We start from the raw sequence: 18,494 nt of genomic DNA, 5'->3' as shown, positions 1-18,494 counted from the left end.
GTTCTAAGGTAATCATTTCAGTCAGTTCTTCTAGAGTTTTATTAATAGTCCATAGGGTTACCATGTTTTTGATCCATTCGCCCATCTCTAAAGGAGTTTCAGTCAGTCAATCAAAAAACTACTTTATTCGGCCAAAAAAGGCCATCAAAGTGCATCCTAAACAACATTTCTAATACATAGTTACAGTAGACACAACAAAAAGAAAAACAGCAAAGTCATGCAAAGGCAACACACTCCAAGCGTACCCCCGAACAGTTCTTTTGGCCAAGAATCAAGCACTACCATGCCCTTTGCCTCAGGTGACTCCGATAGCGCCTCAGACCCAAGACAGTCAAATTAGCCCCTGAAAGGGGGCTATTACTAGGGGGGGGTTCCCCTGGGGCGCACAGGAGCAGGGATGGAGAGTGCACTGATGTAATGGTACTTTTCCTTGTCCGCCATAGGCCATTGCATTTTTCCAAAACGTTCCTAGCCATAAAGGCATCCCGAAAACCAGTTTAACGATATCCGTTTTGGCTGGGAAATTTGGTAATCTGGTGCACTCCAGCAAAGAAACCCAATACACAAACCCACATTCCCCAACAGTCTGTAACCAGTGATAACATTTGTTCCAGAGGGCGTCCCTAGTTTTGGGACACTGTGGAGAAACATCTTCGAACTGCTGCAGCCTCCAAGTGACTTGTGCCCCGATGGAGGTCTCCCCTGACCAGGGATTAGAGCACTATACCCCCTCCCCACTGAACGCAGGTTGCCTTGGGCTCTCCCCATTGAGTTCCACTAAGATAGGTGCTCGGGCCCCTGGGACTAAGGACCCGGTGTGCTCCCTCTGTAGAGGAGGGACTAGGGGGGAACCACCTCTGGACGGCTCCTTGTGGGTGGGAGAGTCATGCCCACAGAGGGAGGAGACAGACAGGGGTGCAAAGACTGGGTCCCGTTGGTGGACTCTAACTTGGGTCCCTCTGACCCCCCTGGGCCAGCCACTGCTAAACCCTCACCCCCTCTCCCCACACCACCTTCCCCCTGACCCCCAAAACCCCCTTGTTGAAAACGAATAGAATATTTTTGATCTCAGCCATCTCAGTGAGCAGGAGGTGACAGGGACAGCTTGACAGTTTTGCAGGTTCTGAGGAAGGTGGGGCTGATGGACAGTGTTCTCCTTTTGAGGGTGGTTTATAAGCCCAAAGAGGGCTAAGACGGAGGAAGGAACTAGCCCCCGAGGGGGCATCGATCGTAAACTCGCTCCTGAAACTGGACGGAACACTGGACTTCTCCCCCCACCCAGACCACCTGAACCCTCGCCCCCTGAATCCAGAGACATGGATGCAGAAAAAACAGGGGAATGTGCTTGAGGGTGTGCTTCGGCTACTGGGGGAACCAATGGCGGCTGCGGGATTGTGACACCAGAATTTGGGCCAGTAGATGGACACAGAGGCGCCAGTCCCAGGGAAGCAGCCAAAGGTGGGACCAGAAATTGAGCCAATGATACATTGGCACCAGTCAGCTTTGAGATGCCCATAGAAATCCTCTCACAATCGATGGCCAAAGTGTCCAGGAGAGTGGCAGTAGCCACACAGTCGGGGCCCCCTCCAGGAGTTAACAGATTGACAGGGGGCACATATCCACCCAGGAAGGGACTAGCCGGGCCAAAAGAGGGGAGAGGAGTCAAAACAGCACCATAAGTGGACACATAGATAATGTTAATGTATTGGAGGTCCCACCTGGGGACCGGAAGTGCAGGGTGGCTTGAATGTAGGGCCCACATGTGAAAACAAAATCAAAATATCGAGGCTTAGTACCCCAAAAGGAAATACACCGAACACGGTTTACAAAGGAACATACAAAGATTTTTAATTTATACTGAATCAGTTACAAAGAACATAAGAAAATCAGATAGCTATCGGCCCTCAGTGCAACACAACGAACTCCAGCGTGGTTCAGTGTGTTCAGTGCGAGACGCTGTACATTAGAATTCATTGCTCTTTTATACTATTTGCGAACACGATGTCCAACCCTACTTTGGGTTAATATTCCTCTAATACATCACTGATCTAGGGTTCATGCCGAGTTCGCATATCCACATGTAACTAATTTGCCTTTAATACATACGTCAACAAGCCTACAAAGCAACTGTGTATTCTGGGATTTCCCATGCAGGTCTTCTCAAACATTAAAACAATGTAGTTAAACAAGTGTTCTTAGTTCAGTATTTGAATACATTGTTCTTAACATATGCTCACGGATTAGTTTCATTGCACGAGTAATCCTTTATACACAGGTCAACGAAGGACAAGGTCTCAGTTCATGACCTCAACAAGTGGCCTGCAGAGGTCAAGACGGCCATGTTGTATTTCGGAATGACATCGTCCACCATTTTAACTCACAGGGTGACTTTACAAAGCGAACCTAAAATGGCGGATTGACCTAAAATGGCGGCTTACATTGATTTTAAGGTCAGGACCTTGCAACACGGACCTTTCGCAAGTGACTTACAAGCAGCTTGGCGTAGGCCAATATACATATATTCATTGCAATAGGAGGCACAATATACTTTCTCATTTGACAAACCCTCCTTTTGGCCTATGCCAAGTGCTAAACTACTTCGGATCTCATTGCAAATAACTCAATGCTTCATCGTCCATGCACCCTGAATCACTGTCAGAAATATCTCTTGCCATCAGGTAATTCGCTAAAATTTCTTTTAACACATATTCCTTGGAAGTTTTATCTGGGGCATACACTTTATGTCCTATCGTACCTATCGCTTGTGCGCAACATCCCCCTAGCATCGAACATATACTAGGTAGACACTGAATACAACAACAAAGGAACAACAGAATTCCCAAAATGATCAGTAAGACTGAAAGTACCCTTCAACCCCAAGATCGCAAGAAGCCCCAGAACCAAGCGCTAAGATCCCAGTTTCCTTCGGGAACATGTACTTCTGAACTAAGGACGTGCAGATTCTGTATTGCCCTGAAGATAGTTGGGGAGGAATCTGGCACAAAAACACAGCAAGCGGACCCCACTAATTTACAGACTCCACCACGTTCAGCCAGAATGACATCTAATGCCATGCGGTTCTGAAGCACTACTAGTCTTATCGCTTTCTGTTCTAATGTCATATTATAGAGTATGTCCGTGGTCCGGTTGATGGTTCTCTCCAGTACTCTCGCTAGTTTTCTGATATCTTTGGAATTCGCTATCTGCCCCCAAAATGGCACTACTGGTTTTGCTATATCTCCCAAGATTTGTGCTGGAGTGTCACCGTTCTCGTCCCGCCGTGGACGAGCCTTTGAAACTTCTATCGTACTAGCTATAAACACCCCAGGTAACAGGATCCCTAAATAACAGGTTCCCTGCCAATCCCTGGGCAACCATGGAAATGCTACATTACCGCAAACAAAGTAGACAGGTTTGCCTACATACAAAGGTCTGTCTTCCTCAGTCAAATTTGCAACGTTGGCACAACCTTTAAGTTCTCCCATTGATTGAGTACCATTCCTCTGTATGCAAAAAGAAACTGAATCGGGGCTATGGTTAACAGTGTAAGAAGGAGGCATGGCATCCTTATTGCCTATTGGAGCCATCTTAAAGGAAATCAAAGATTGGAAAGGATGAGACAGTCTATCAGAAGGCCTAATAGAAGCAACGTTGGGCTTCCTCCTATTTGCAAAAAGCCAGCATCCCAGGGGAGTTAGAACACGTTTCTCAACGCTATTCAAATTAGTGCCATCAAAGTTCCCTGAGATGCTATTGTTCCAACGGCCAAAGAACAGTGCTCTAAGAGAAGCATAACAAGCAGTTGTCAAAGGTAAAGGTTGAATATACCAACCTAGCCCCTTATCCCCATGTTGCGGTAAATGTGAGCAGACCCAACAGTTAGACTTATTAAAAATGGCGTGCATAGCATTCATGATAAGTAGCAGAGTATTATTGTGGTACCTTTGTCTATGCTGAGAGTCCCTAGGGGACAGAGTATGCAAATGTACAAAGGGAGTAGGAACAGTAGGTACATTTTCAGTCGGTAACAATGACTCTAAAGGATGAGTTTCCTATTATAAAACCAAATATTATTATAAAAACACAGCAATACGTCTTCGGGGCCCAGGTGCATTGTCCATTGACCCGGTTGGTCACACAATCATTTACAAGTCCCATACGAACGGTAGCAGTGGCAGGCATTGTAGTCTTCAAACGACACTCCAATGTTATTAGCTGGCGACCTCCCGGCCGTGTGACTTCTTAGTCCTTCTACAACCCTAGCCAACAGAATCCCCTTTCTCAAATTTGGGCAAAAACAAGCCCTTGATGATCCTTTCCTTCTCCGAATGCACAGCAAAACTGTGCCATAAGTCTATCAGATGCACAGCAAAACCGTCCCGTAAGTCTATTTTCTTGGACGCAGACTGTACCTTGCTTTTCCCAGTACTGATTGATCCGGAAACAATGTGTCGTCACTTCCCGTTGGAAGCAACATATCAGAGACAAGTGAAGATGCCGAATTTGAAACAGCAGTTTCCGGATGCAAAACTTTTGGAGAGTGTGGAGACAAAATGGCTGCTTCCCCAAGCCTCACGGGCTCAGAAAGATTCTCTGACACACTCTCGGTGCTATTTACTGCTTTGGGATCGTTGATTGCAGCGTTAGCGAGGGGTTCTGTTTCTTCTGTATCGTGTGGCACTGGGTGAGGAAGTTTCTTGACGTGCGACGCGTGGATCCAATTCTTTCTTCCAGAAAACCGCACCGTTGTTTGGGTGACCAACAGGACCTGGAACGGGCCCCGCCAGCGAGGTGCAAGGCAGGAAGAGCGCTCAAATGCCTTGATGAGTACCCAGCTTCCAGGCTGTATGCTGTGGCCCGGGTCCTCGTATCGCACAGGTAAAGCCTCTCGTACCTGGTGATAAATCAAATACAGGTTTTTAGTCAACTGGCTGCAATAATCTGAAAGTAATACATTTTCAACATTTCTTCACGATCTACATTTAGGAAGGTTCCAAATATTGGCAGGTCTCCCCATTACCACCTCAAATGGAGAGAGCCCAGTCTTAGTTTGAGGGTTTGTACGCATGGATAATAACACGATCAGTAAGGCGTCCGGCCATTTTAATTAAGTGCCGTCACACGTCTTAACGAGCTTGTTCTTGATGATACCATTGTGTCTTTCTACTAGTCCGGCGCTCTGAGCGTGTCTGGCCGAATGGAACCGTTTGTCGATCTGCAATGCCGCACATATCTGCAGAATTACAGCAGCGACAAAATGTGGACCATTGTCCGACCAGATGACTCTTGGTAGCCCGAACCGTGGGAAGTACTCCTTTTAACATGGTTTTCGCAATAGTCATGGCTGTAGCATCTTTGACAGGGAAAGCCTCAACCCATTTACTAAAAGCACAGATGACCACTAGTACGTACCTCTTATTGTTGCATCGTTCCATTTCAATAAAATCAATGTGGATAACTTCAAAGGGGACAGAGGGTGGCCCAACACTTCCCCTAGGAGTTGATGTCCCCTTTCCCACATTGTGTTGTAGGCAAATCATGCAACCCTGGACATAGCGCTGGGCAATTTTCAAAATGTTGTCATTTGCCCAAATTTTCTCTAACATTTTTGTTACTTTCTGGGCACATACATGCATAGGACCATGGGCCATGATGACCATCATCATTACATACGCGTCAGGGAGTAGCCATTTCCCTTCAACTATGTCCACCCAACACCCGTCATCATCAAGTTTCCCCAAGCCTTCAGCCCACCTCTTGGATTCTTCTAACGTGGCATCAGCTTGGATATCCCATACAGACCCAACACCCTCATCCATTGCATAAGCATTTACAGTCTCCCTTGAAACATACATCGCCGTACGGAGATCGGTAGCAGTTTGTCTAGCTATCTGATCAGCGAAAGCATTCCCTCTTCCTATGTCATCTGTAATCTTTCGATATGCTGCACATTTCATAACGGCTAACTGAGTAGGGAGCGCAAGCGCTGAGAGCAGTTGTACTATTAGGGAGCCATATTGGATTTTGGTACCATGCGAAGTTAAGAACCCTCTCCCTGACCAAAGTCTCCCAAAGTTGTGAACCACCCCAAAGGCATACTGACTATCAGTAAATATGTTTACTGCCAGCCCTTCGGAAAGTTCACAAGCTTGGGTCAATGCTATAATCTCTGCGGCCTGCGCAGAGTTATGCGTGATTCTCTTGGTTTCCACAACCGTGCTTAATGTGGTGATTGCATAAGCAGCTGTGGATGTACCATCCGGAAGTTTGAAGCAGGAGCCATCACAAAACAGCTCTCCTTGCGAATTATCCAAAGGAGTGTCTTTCAAATCAATTCTACCCTTTGTCTCTTTTTTGGTAGTATACAGACAGTCATGTGACTCTTCATCGCCGCAAGTAGTATCTTGTGGGAAAGATAGGAGTTCAGCCGGATTAAGAACACAACACCTCTTAATTTGGATGTGAGGAGCAAACAAGATCAATTCATATCTCATCAACCGTGCAGAAGTGAGGTGTTGTGTTTGGGTTCTGTTCAGTAGAACATGTACAGAGTGAGGCACCATCAGGGTTAGATCATGGCCTAGGACCATTCCCTCATTCTGTTTTACAGACGCAGCAGCAGCAGCGACAGCTCGCAAACATCTTGGCAAAGCGTATTCTACAGGATCAAGGGCGGAAGAAAAGTAACCACACGGCCTATTCTTCCCTCCATGTTCCTGCGTTAATACAGCCAAAGCACATCCATCTCATTCATGCACAAACAACACAAAGGCCTTTTCATAGTTTGGTGTGTCCAAAACTGGTGCAGAGCATAATGCAGTTTTGAGCAAAGCAAACGATTGCTGGTGTTACGCTTTCCACAGCAATGGCGAAGAAATGCCCTTCTTTGTCAAAGCCAACATCGGTTTGATCACTAGTGAAAAATTTGGGATCCACAACCTACAGTAAGAAGCCATACCTATCGAGGCTCTAACTTCCTTCTGTGTATTTGGGACAGACATCCCAGAAATGTGTTTTATATGTTCAGGTGTCAATCTTCTTCCCTCCTTTGACAGGAAATAGCCTAAATAGGCGACCTCCTGGCAACAATATTGAAACTTTTTAAGCGAAGCTTTGTGACCATGCTTAGCTAGATGAATAAGCAATAACACAGTGCCCTCCTTACAGGCGCTCTCAGAATCAGCAGCTAAAAGCAAGTCATCAACATGCTGAAGCAATGTACAAGTAGAGGGCAATTCAAGGGTATCAAGCTGCTCTTTCAAAGCCCTACTATAGATGCTAGGACTCTTTGTGTACCCTTGAGGTGCACGAGTAAATGTGAACAAGCGTCCCCCTAAGGTGAACGCGAACAAGTATCTACTATCCTTGTGCATAGGAATACTAAATAAAGCATTCTTTAGATCCACAACACTAAAGTAAGTAGCAGTAGCTGGAATCATGGTTAATATTGTCATCACATCAGGCACAATTGGAAATTGCGGAGTGACGACTTTATTAATGGCACGTAAATCAATTATGAAACGGAATGGAATTGCATTGTCGCCTTTCTTGTACACGGGTAAAATCGGACTATTGCACAAACTTCCTGAAATGTCTTCAATCACCCTGCGATGCACAAAATCGGAAACAATGCATTTCAAAGCTTGCTCGCCCTCAACTGAGATCTTACACTGGGGAATTCCATGTTTCAAAACTAATTTAACAGGCTCAATCTGTAAAACACCGACATCGTTGTCATCAACAGCCCATAAGCTCTCTGGTACATTAATGAATTCTGGCGGCAAAGGTCTAGTCAAGAATTGCGAGACAGAAAATTGCTGTGGTGAAATCGTCAAGCGCACTCCATCAGAAGAACAATAAATTACTGCGTTCAATTCCTTTAACAGGTTCAACCCCGGCAAATTCTCTCCACAATTCGAAGTCAACAGAAATGGACAGTGGTCCGTAAAAGGACCCAAAGAAATGGGTACCGGTGAAGAAACTGGACAAACAACTGGCGTGCCAGTAAACCCTACAGAAACATTGGTTTGCCCTGACAGTGGAATGTTTGGAACTCGTGAATGATCAATGGAACACTTTTGTGCTCCAGTATCTATCAAAAACTGATGTTTCCTATTTCCCACCACCATTTCAACGTAGGGACCTTTCTGATTGACGGGAATAGATATAGGTTCCAAACCCTGCTTCGGGCAATCCTAACGAAACAGAATATCATCAAAAGGAACCTCTTCAGATAGATATGCAGCAGAAGCATGATCAAATATGTTCCTAGTGTCCACACTCGATGTCTGATTATCCTGCGAAAAAGGTTGCTGAGGATCCTGTGCTAACTGACCTCTACCAGGTCCCCCTACACCCGGGCAACCTCTGGATCGTCTATGCATATTCCCAAATGTGTTGTTCGACCTCTGTCGAAGGACGGGGAATTGTGCACGCCAATGATCCTCTTGTCGACAATAGGCACACTGGTTAATATTCAAAGGACCCAAGGGCACATTCCCTTGCGGAACATACTGACCTCTAATCTGCAAACTACACCCATGGGGCCTCTAACAATTTGCTGTAATAGTACTTTAGTCTTTAAATCACCTTTTCGTTTTTCAACTCTATCTTTTTCATTATTGACACGATTCTCGTAGTACTGAGCCATGTGCAGTACTTCTGATTGGGACTTCGCCTGCCCGTGCTCTCAGAAGAATTTGTGACTGGATGTCAGGCAGCAATCCACGCACAAATTTGTCCAAAAATAACCTTTTCCCAGACTCTGTGCCTAAGTCTTGTCCGCTGAAATCCGAGAATACCTGTTCGAACTGATTAAAGAACTCGGTAGCACCCTCAGACTTCCCTTGGACACAGGCCGTAAGTTTGTCCCAAATAATTCTTTTCTCAGGAATTATGGTTTTCAATTTTGCAATGATTCTATCAGGCAAAGTCAGTATCACCTGGGGCGGTCTTTCATCAGCTGGCCTTTCTCCATCGAATCTAGCTATATTCACCCATGTATCTCCCAACCCTGGCACATCATTTATAGTCCTAACTTGTTTCCACAAATCTATGGCAGGAGTACAGGAAATAAAAAATCGATATCGCCTAAGTTGAACACTGAGGACTGCAAGACAGACTCTATTTCTTTATAGAATCCTGTCGGATTTTTCCTAATATCAGGAATAGATTGTCTAATAGGATTCACTTCCTGTCTTGAGAACGGGACGTGGACAAACTGTGATACATAATGTGCAGGAATGTCCACAGCGACTATACCTCGTGCAGCATCTGCCGCAATCTCAACCTTCGGGACAAATGTTGGAGGAACCTTTCTCATAGGCAACTGAGAAGTAGGTGACTCTGAACGCTTACTAAGCAACAGAGCTAAGTCGAGCGCTAAAGCAGTCGAAGAAGTGTCAAGTGAAAAAGCTCTCTTATAAATACTCAATAACTCTGTGGGACAACTAATCTTTCTTTTTACACAATCATCCTGTAGGTACTCTATCATTACCTGTATCACTATCCTCTGCATTTCTGGCGTATACTGACTATATGTGTCATATACCACAACTTGAGTTATTGACATATCTGAAATCCATCTAAGCGCGTCCTTCGTACATATTCGTGCTCCCTCAGATATGGATTTTCGACAAGGAAGGAACCCTTTCTGTACATATATACTTTCACCCTCGTCATCCTCATTCTGTAACCTTTCCAACTCCTTTCTATACTCAAATAACCTCTCGACATGCTCATTTACTTTCTCCACAGTGTCTCTTGAAAACGCTAAAGTATTTAGATCCCTTAACCCCTGTGGGAGATCTGTTTTATTTACTTTTCCCCACATCACACATAAATGAATCCCTAAACCTTCAATGAAAACATTTTTCTCAAGAAAATTATCCATATTATAAAGTGTGGCAAAAACATTAGCTTGATCATCCCTCTCCATACAATGCTTAGCCCATGCAATGAAATCACGTTTCTTCTCTGGTGGTACAGTATTGCGAGTAACAACCTTCGACCCCGCACCTTGATCGACTACAAGCGGCACAGGACCACTTGGAAGAGGGGGAGCAGGCAAATTCAATGGAGGTACTGTTACAGGTGTGAAAGAGGAGGTGGAGGAGCTGGAGGAAGAGGAACATTGGGAGGAGCAGGAACAACGGGAACAACAGCAGGTAGAGCAGGAAGAGCAGGAGGAAGAGGAAAAGCAGCAGGAAGAGGAACATATGGAGGTGGCGCAGAGGGACCAGGCCTTTGTTCATTTAACAATTTGTCTATGAATTCGTCGGAAACACGAAGGTCTTTAGAAGGATAGATTTTCTGAATTCCGAATGAGAAAGCCCTATCCATATTCCTAGTCGACACAGAATGTTTATCTTGGTCATACAATAATGCTTTTTCGGCGTTCGTCTTATGACGGCACACATGTTTTTCTCTACTCTTAAGTTGCTGCAACCCTTCTTTTTTCCAATTCTGCAAAATAAAATTGACGCTAAATACTCAATACGAGGGATTTCAAAACTAACATTGATTGGCCACTGAAGTTCGGAGGCATGTCTGGTTTGTCTGTGCCAAATATCATTAAACACTATACTTCCAATGCCATGCTTACAGTACATAGTACACGCCGGCGACCACTCCTGTGGTGCGGGATGGCTAAATTCCAAAGATTGTCTATCGCTGCGGAATAACGCCCTGAAGCAGGTAGACAATTTCCCAGGCATATCAAATTATTGATGTTACCTGGTCAATAATTGTGTCTGCAGATACAATATGCCAAAATCAAATTATCAGGATTATATTAAGAGTCGGGTCACGACTCACCTGATGAAGCCTAAGGAGGTCCGATCAGATTTCAAAGAATCTTACCTAACTAATCTTACCTCGTGTATGGTGATTTCGGCAAATCTGCCCACCTCGGTAAGTGGCCCCTCGTCAAGATGCCGTTCTCGGACCACAAGCTAATTGTCCAGGGATCGGGTCGTGCAGCGCTGCTGAGGTGTCGCGTCTCGTTCAGTGGGGCCCCTTTTTGTCACACCGTCCGATCCCGGTCCGATAGCGAAGGTCAACCTTCGATAATCCGGCATCAATCTTAAGGGTCCCTATTCGGGCGCCAACTGTGAAAACAAAATCAAAATATCGAGGCTGAGTACCCCAAAAGGAAATACACCAAACACAGGTTACAAAGGAACATACAAAGATCTTTAATTTATACTGAATCAGTTACAAAGAACAGAACAATATCAGATAGCTATCGGCCCTCAGTGCAACACAACGAACTCCAGCGTGGTTCAGTGTGTTCAGTGAGAGACGCTGTACATTAGAATTCATTGCTCTTTTATACTATTTGCGAACACAATGTCCTACCCTACTTCGGGTTAATATTCCTCTTATACATCACTGATCTAGGGTTCATGCCGAGTTCGCATATCCACATGCAACTAGTTTCCCTTTAATACATACGTCAACAAGCCTACAAGGCAACTGTGTATTCTGGGATTTCCCATGCAGGTCTTCTCAAACATTAATACAATGTAGTTAAACAAGTGTTCTTAGTTCAGTATTTGAATACATTGTTCTTAACATATGCTCGTGGATTAGTTTCATTGCACGAGCAATACTTTACACACAGGTCAACGAAGGACAAGGTCTCAGTTCACGACCTCAACAAGTGGCTTGCAGGCAAGTTATATATCAATTACACACAGAGGTCAAGACGGCCATGTTGTATTTCGGAATGACATCGTCCACCATTTTAACTCACAGGGTGACTTTACAAAGCAAACCTAAAATGGCGGATTGACCTAAAATGGCGGCTTACATTGATTTTAAGGTCAGGACCTTGCAACACGGAATTTTCGCAAGTGACTTACAAGCAGCTCGGCGTAGGCCAATATACATATATTCATTGCAATAGGAGGCACGATATACTTTCTCATTTGACACACAGAGTCTCCCTCTGTAGCACACACAGAGGACAAATACAGATGGGTAGGGGCTCCATTCATGCATACGCTCCCAGTACGAGCTCCCATTCCCTGTGTGACTCCCTGCATGACACCCGTAGCTTTGAGCAACATGCCCCCCCTCAGTCTTCTGCCCATGATTTGCTTCTGTTGCACAAAAGAAGCTGGGGGGCCCTGTAGGTTTGACAGAAGCGAGGATGTAGAAAGGTAAAGGGGGGAAAAGGGGGAAGAGATGTCTCCTCCTGCCATGGCTCTGCAGGCAACATCCAGGGGGGGGACTTGGAGGTCAGTTCCAGACAGGGGTCCCACCTCCCCACACCACACTGAGATCTCACTGTTCTGGGCTGCAACACAGAGCACCCGTGTTCGCCCGCTGTGTGAAAAATTCCAAAATCCCCCCTCCCAGCACATTCTGGAAATAGCTGGCTCAGGCTCACCTCATACTCTGGGTTTTTTGGGCTCAGACACTTCCTTGGGCCCCCACTGAACACTCAGTTTGAGCTGGGCTGATTTTGCGCCTCTCCCTCCAGGTGCTGAACACCCTACGGGCGTGCAACATCCGTGATCTTAATCCCAGCGGGCTTCAGGCCCTGCGGGTAGATGCCGGTGCTGAAGTCAGGAGGGCGCGTGGCCTTCCATCATCTGCTACGGTGGCCCTCCTGGGCTTCTAAAATGAGTGCAAATGAAAGGGAATGGGCCGCAACACCCGCGCCCTTAATCCCTGTGGGCTTCAGGCCCCGCAGGTAGATGCAGGTGCTTAAGTCAGGAGGGGTGTGGCCTCCCCTCGTCTGCTACAGTGGCCCTCCTGAGCTTGTAAAATGAGTGCAAATGAAATGAAATGGGCCGCAACACCCACACCGTTAATCCCTGCGGGTTTCTCCCGGGTTCAATCTAATGGCTCGTAATTTGTGCCGATAAAAATTGCCTATTTGCCCTACTCTTTTCAACAAGCCTTCCTTGTTGGATAGGAAGGAGGCTCTGTGTGTAATGTTGAGTAGTTGATGAGAGGTTTGGAGTTCCCCTTTTAGCAAGTGCCCCAAATAGCATTTCTTAAGGTTTTCTCCCCACCCAAGTTGTTCGGGCAGGTGTTCGAAGTTTACGAATACATTTCCCAAATCCTCCTCACCTTCGAGATATGGTTGAAGTACGCCTTGTGGTTGTAACGGCCTTGTTTGCAATTCAGTTAGTCTAGATAGATTTTCCTGGAGTCTGTTTTCGGCTTTTATCTGGTGGGTTGCCAATTTAGCGATGATATTGACTAGATCGGCCATTTCTTCCGGGGCTTAAGGGTTCCACCTGTGGTGTTTGAATCAGAAAAAAAACCCTCGAACCCTTCGGATAAGGTTTCAAAATCTTCAGAGTCGTCTGATTCTGAGTCTGTCAAAGGAGCAGACTGGGATAGATAAAGTTTTAACCCTGATGGTCCCGCCGCCGATGGAGACTGAATACCATGGAGAAAAAAAAGGCTCAGCAGGAGGAGGATTTAGAGCACTAGGTCTGATGAAAGAAAAGACTGGTCTGATGTTTTGAATTTTTCGGTCCCACGGTTGTATGTTATAATGAGAGAGTGGTAGGGTATCTAGTAAGACTTGAGTCTTAAAGAACAGACCCTGGTGACTAGATGGAATATGTAACTGAGAGGACAACACTGCTTTTAAGGTGGATACATGGTCAGAATCTAGGAGATCAACTATTTTGTTTTCCCCTTCCGGTGGTACCACAATTATTAGCATAATTTATTTTTATCAGTTGAATCACATCCCAAACCTGACACCATATGTTAGGAACTCATGGTGACAACAGTAAAGACAGACAGACGTGATCACAGTTCAAGGGTGTTTATTAAACTGTAAATGCAGGGTGGAAAAACGCCTAAACTAAACCTAAATCTAAAATGGGAGCAAGGTTCGACCATCAAATGAAAAATAAGGCAGTCCTTGTGGCGTCTTGTCAAAGTAAAAAGGCCTATACTAAAAAAATATATTGATAAATCCTTACAACTAATTATAGAAAGCGTGTGGGATAGGGTTTTCAATAAAGAAAAAAGTGTTCACAAATAATAAGACAGGATGACATTGCCAGGGGTCTCACCTTCACCACAGCATGATATGCAATGATTACACAGTTCAGTACAGACTTGCAAGTTCCTTATTATTGAGTGAACATAATCACCGGATTGCTTTCGAAAAGTGCATTACTTGTGGAGTTCTAGTTCAAAGAAATAAATCAATTATCAGTATCAAATCGCATTATCGATTCGCTGAGTCAGATGCAAACTCCACATTCCCAAATTAGTCCGTAGAACAGAAAGCAAAACACAAATAGCCATATACAGACCTGCCTATTAAAGGTACAAAACATGCTAGAAATAAGGTGTATTTAGGATCAGCTGTGACTATGACAATTAAATTTTGTTTTGTGAATGGAACATCTATTTTTCTTGTTTTTCTTATTTTCTCTTTTCCAACCTCCTAACAATTCTCCCCTACACCAACCCATAATTTTCTGTCACACAATTTTATTTGCATTATGTCTTATTGAACTTTGCTGAATGTGTATATATATATATATACATATATATATATTACTCATGGTTTGACACACTGTATGTATACAGAGTTTTCTTTTGTGAATTTATATAATGCTACATGCCCTGATTTTAAAAAGGCGAATGCCGAAACACGTGTCATCATTAAGGGCACACTGTGATGATTTTTTGCATTAAATATTGGTGATATAAATCTACCTGGCGCAGGCCTCTATGAGTATTTGTGCTTTTCTAATTCTTTGTGCGGTTTGTTGGCTTTTTACCGCCTTACTCTTTGAGAAGCGACAGTAAAGAGATTTTATGTAATGGTATAAACAACCAATTACACAAGGGAAAAGAAGTAACCGGAAATGTGTCACCAAACAGACCAGCCTTTACAAAAGCCAAACTTTCTCTTTTAACAAAAGTCTCTTGTCTTCGAGGGCCTGATGTTTTCAGCAAACACAAAGCTCTGTCCTACTTATACTTCAGGTGATGGCTTCACCCCGGGATCTCCCTCTTCCGGGCGTAGACCCCTCCAAGTGGTAGTCTCTACCATTGGGTAATCACCCAGAGTTGCTTGCCTAAGCACCCACGTGGTGCCCGACGCCTCTGTTGCTGTGCTTTTCCCCCTCTTCATCAATTGTTTCTTTAAACCTTTCAAAGTTCAATTTAGCCGTTTGTTATTTTTACTTCAACACAGTTTGGTTTATCGACTCTCCCCTCGGCTCACTGGCTGTGATGAACCGCTTGGCTTTCTTTCTCTTTGGAGTCAATGTTGGTACCTCTGAGACAAAAGTCTCTCCGCCGCTTGATAATCAGCGGAGGAGGGACTTGTGTACCGCTGACACCTGCTGCAACACACACTGGCTATTGTTTGCGGTCTTATGCTTCCGTCTGCGAAGGTCTCATAGGCCTTGATCGGAAAGAGCAAGGTCGCTTTTCTCCTTGTCACCCTGTCGGTATGCACCGTCTTTTGCCTCCTATTGAACTGCCATGCTGGGTTTGCTCTCGCGCCGTGCGGCCTGCCTTGCTCGTCCTGTGCTCTCGTGCTCCATCTTTTATCCTTGTGGGGAAGGGAAAGGGCCATCAGATGTGTGTGATTCTGGTCAATTGCCTGACTTTGCCTGACCTTTGTATTGGGACATGTCAGGTAAACGGCTCTGATTTTAGTTTGTTGTCTTTCGTGTTGTGCGAAAGTGTTCATGTCAGAAAAGTGGGGGGCAGCATTTTGGAATATCCTACGTGGTAGGATGGGGAAAAGGTGTTGAAAGAAGGCGGATACCGCATCTCACCTGTTGGTGTCCCACTTCCACTCCCCAGGGAACCCCATCCAGTTGATCCACCCTCAGTGGTCCACCCCCAGGAACTGGATCCAATAGCGATGGGTGTTTCCTGGCCACCTGGATGACAGGTCACCGGGGATTAACTAGGGAGACACCAACAGGTTTCTCACAGTTGGCTAGTGGTGATTCTTTATCGTACCCCCTCAGTTTTGGCCGCCTGTGGCACATATCCCTGCCAGTGTCGTACACTGTTGTGTGCTAGGGTTTTCACTCCAGTTTTGTGTGCAGAGTTGTGGCTTGTTAACAGGGTTATTTAGTGGTGAATAGCTCCCCTCACCCCCATGTTCAGACTAATGGATGTCTACATCGCTTTATTCCCTGGCACATCCCGGTGTGCAGTGTGAAGCCATCATGAAACAAGACACAGATAACAGATTCAAAGTTCAAAATAAAATAATGTATTAAATCAAATGTCAGGATGGTAGAAGGCCTAACTTTCCTTATGCTAAGGTGGGATTTCCCTACCTGGACGAAACTAAGGAAAGTCTGAGTCAAAGAGTTCAACTTAAAAGTCTGTCTGTGTTCAAAACCTTTCCTTGCCCTCACAAATAAGCTAACCAATGTGTAGGGATGTCAATAATAAAAGAATTGGTGATTAATACAACGTTCCAAGCTTCTTCCAGCTCTAAGCTTCCTTTTCTGCTTCCCTTCCCTGAGTTCAAGAAAGTTCCACAAAAGTCTGAAGATTACCTTTCTCAAGTTTCATGCGCTACAGTTCCACACAATCATTGGGGTTCCCTTACCAATTTCCAAGCAACACAGTTCAAAAGAAAAGACAACCATGACAGTTCCTCAAATCTCGGGGTGCCCTTCCCCAAGACTTAACTCTGCTACTTCTACTTGTTTTAGTCTTTTCAAAAGTTCAACACAACTTTAGGTCAACCTGACCCTCCTTCCTAATTGCATCACCAGCTTACTTACAGTGCTTCTCCTTGGTTTGTTTCATAATGTCTTTGGTTCTCACATTTTAGGGCTCACTGCTCTAGGCACAGTTGTCAGGCCACACAGTCCACCCATCACAGGTCACGCAGCCAGGATCCCTAGGCTCTTCAGCCCACGCAGATTCTTCTGTACTTGTCCCTGTGTACAGAGTCCCATTCACTTACCTCCTCTTTGTTGGCCTCTTGGCTTTATGTGCAATTTTACACTCTTCTGGCTCCTCTTTGTTAGCCTTTTGGCTTTACCATAACGTGTCGTACACCTGCTGCCGGTCTTTGGCCTTGCCGCACTGCATCCATTCACAAAATTCACTTTGTGGTGGTCTTATTCATGCCCCACCTTTCTATGGCACTCTTTTTACACTTGTACTATTATCCGTAAGTTGTTTTCACATGGGTGCTTTCATTTTAGCTGTCATTTGCTATTTTGCTTTGCCCATAAAGTTTTATTCAATTCAAAGTTCAATATGCTTAATTTCAAATTCTCATTCAGCTCAGTATTCAATATGTTTAGTTCGGCTAAGTTTAGAGTTTTCAAATTTTTCCTCTTATTATTTTCCCTCTTGTTCACTTGGAAATGTTTAATTGATACAGGATACAAAGAAGCTCTCTTATTGTTCATGAAACTCTCACAATCACTGGGAGATTCAAACATTTGTACAATGGACTGTTACTTTGTTTCTGCTCACGTACTTGTTTCTGTTCACGTACAGGCCTTTTCAATGATGATCAGTTCAACACTGCCTTTACTCTACTCTTCACTGCTAATGTTGCATTAGATATTAGCGTTCACATGTATAGCGATGGTGCTTCTACGATTACTGAAACTCACCGGCTTTAATGAAGTGTTCCGCTGACACAGTGAACCTGGAATGCGACTTCCACTGCTTCCAGGCATCTGCCCCTCAGGCACTCTGAAATTCCACTTCGCATTGGGGTTAACGGGAATTCTTCTGAGTCTCTAGGAGAGTGGTCCAGCATGGTACCAAGTTATGCTGTGCACCCACTGCAGCCTGGAGCACGAGTCTGTTTGCCAAACAAAGGATAGGACACAAACTGCATGAAGTCCTCAGTCCCGGCATGCTTTGCTCCCCATGGTTCACCTGGTCTGCCATAGACCTTACTGCTACCTTGTCACCTCACTAAAAGGGTCCCCTGCCGGTCCTTCCCACACAGGCCTCCATGTTGCGCTCCCTGCTGTTCTCTGGTTTTCCTTTTAGACACCTGCAACACTTGACAGGTTGTAGCTGTGGATTTTCATTTTGGCTTGCATGACTAAAATTAAATGGGCATGCCTGACCCTCACAATACTCTGCAGGCATCTTCCTCGTCCCAGTACTAGAGTGGTGAAATTGTTTTTTGGTGTTCATTATTTGCCGTAGTCTTTTTACTCGTCCCAGTACTGTCAGAGTTAAAATGTGGGAAAACTAGGGGAGCTAGTTTACAATAACTTATAAAGGCTGGGGCTGGAGTAGGGGGAGGTTGGTCTTTAGTAGGGAAATGCCATGTCTCGCCTGTGGGAACCCCACTCTCAGTCCCCAAGGACCCTTCACCCAGGTGATCCTCCCTCGCTTCTCCACCCACAGGATTAGAACCAAAAGTGATGGCCTTTCTCTGGCCACCTGAGCAGAGGATCCAGGGGGAGTAGGAGTGAGTATACCCTCAGGTTTTTCACAGCAGCCACCATCACCTCCCTAGGCCCCTTGAGGGCGGGCGGGACCTCTTC

This window comes from Ambystoma mexicanum, chromosome 14, assembly GCF_040938575.1.
Source record: "Ambystoma mexicanum isolate Mex_15411 chromosome 14, UKY_AmexF1_1, whole genome shotgun sequence".
Taxonomy (NCBI): Eukaryota; Metazoa; Chordata; class Amphibia; order Caudata; family Ambystomatidae; genus Ambystoma; species Ambystoma mexicanum.
This window is presented reverse-complemented; position numbering follows the sequence as displayed.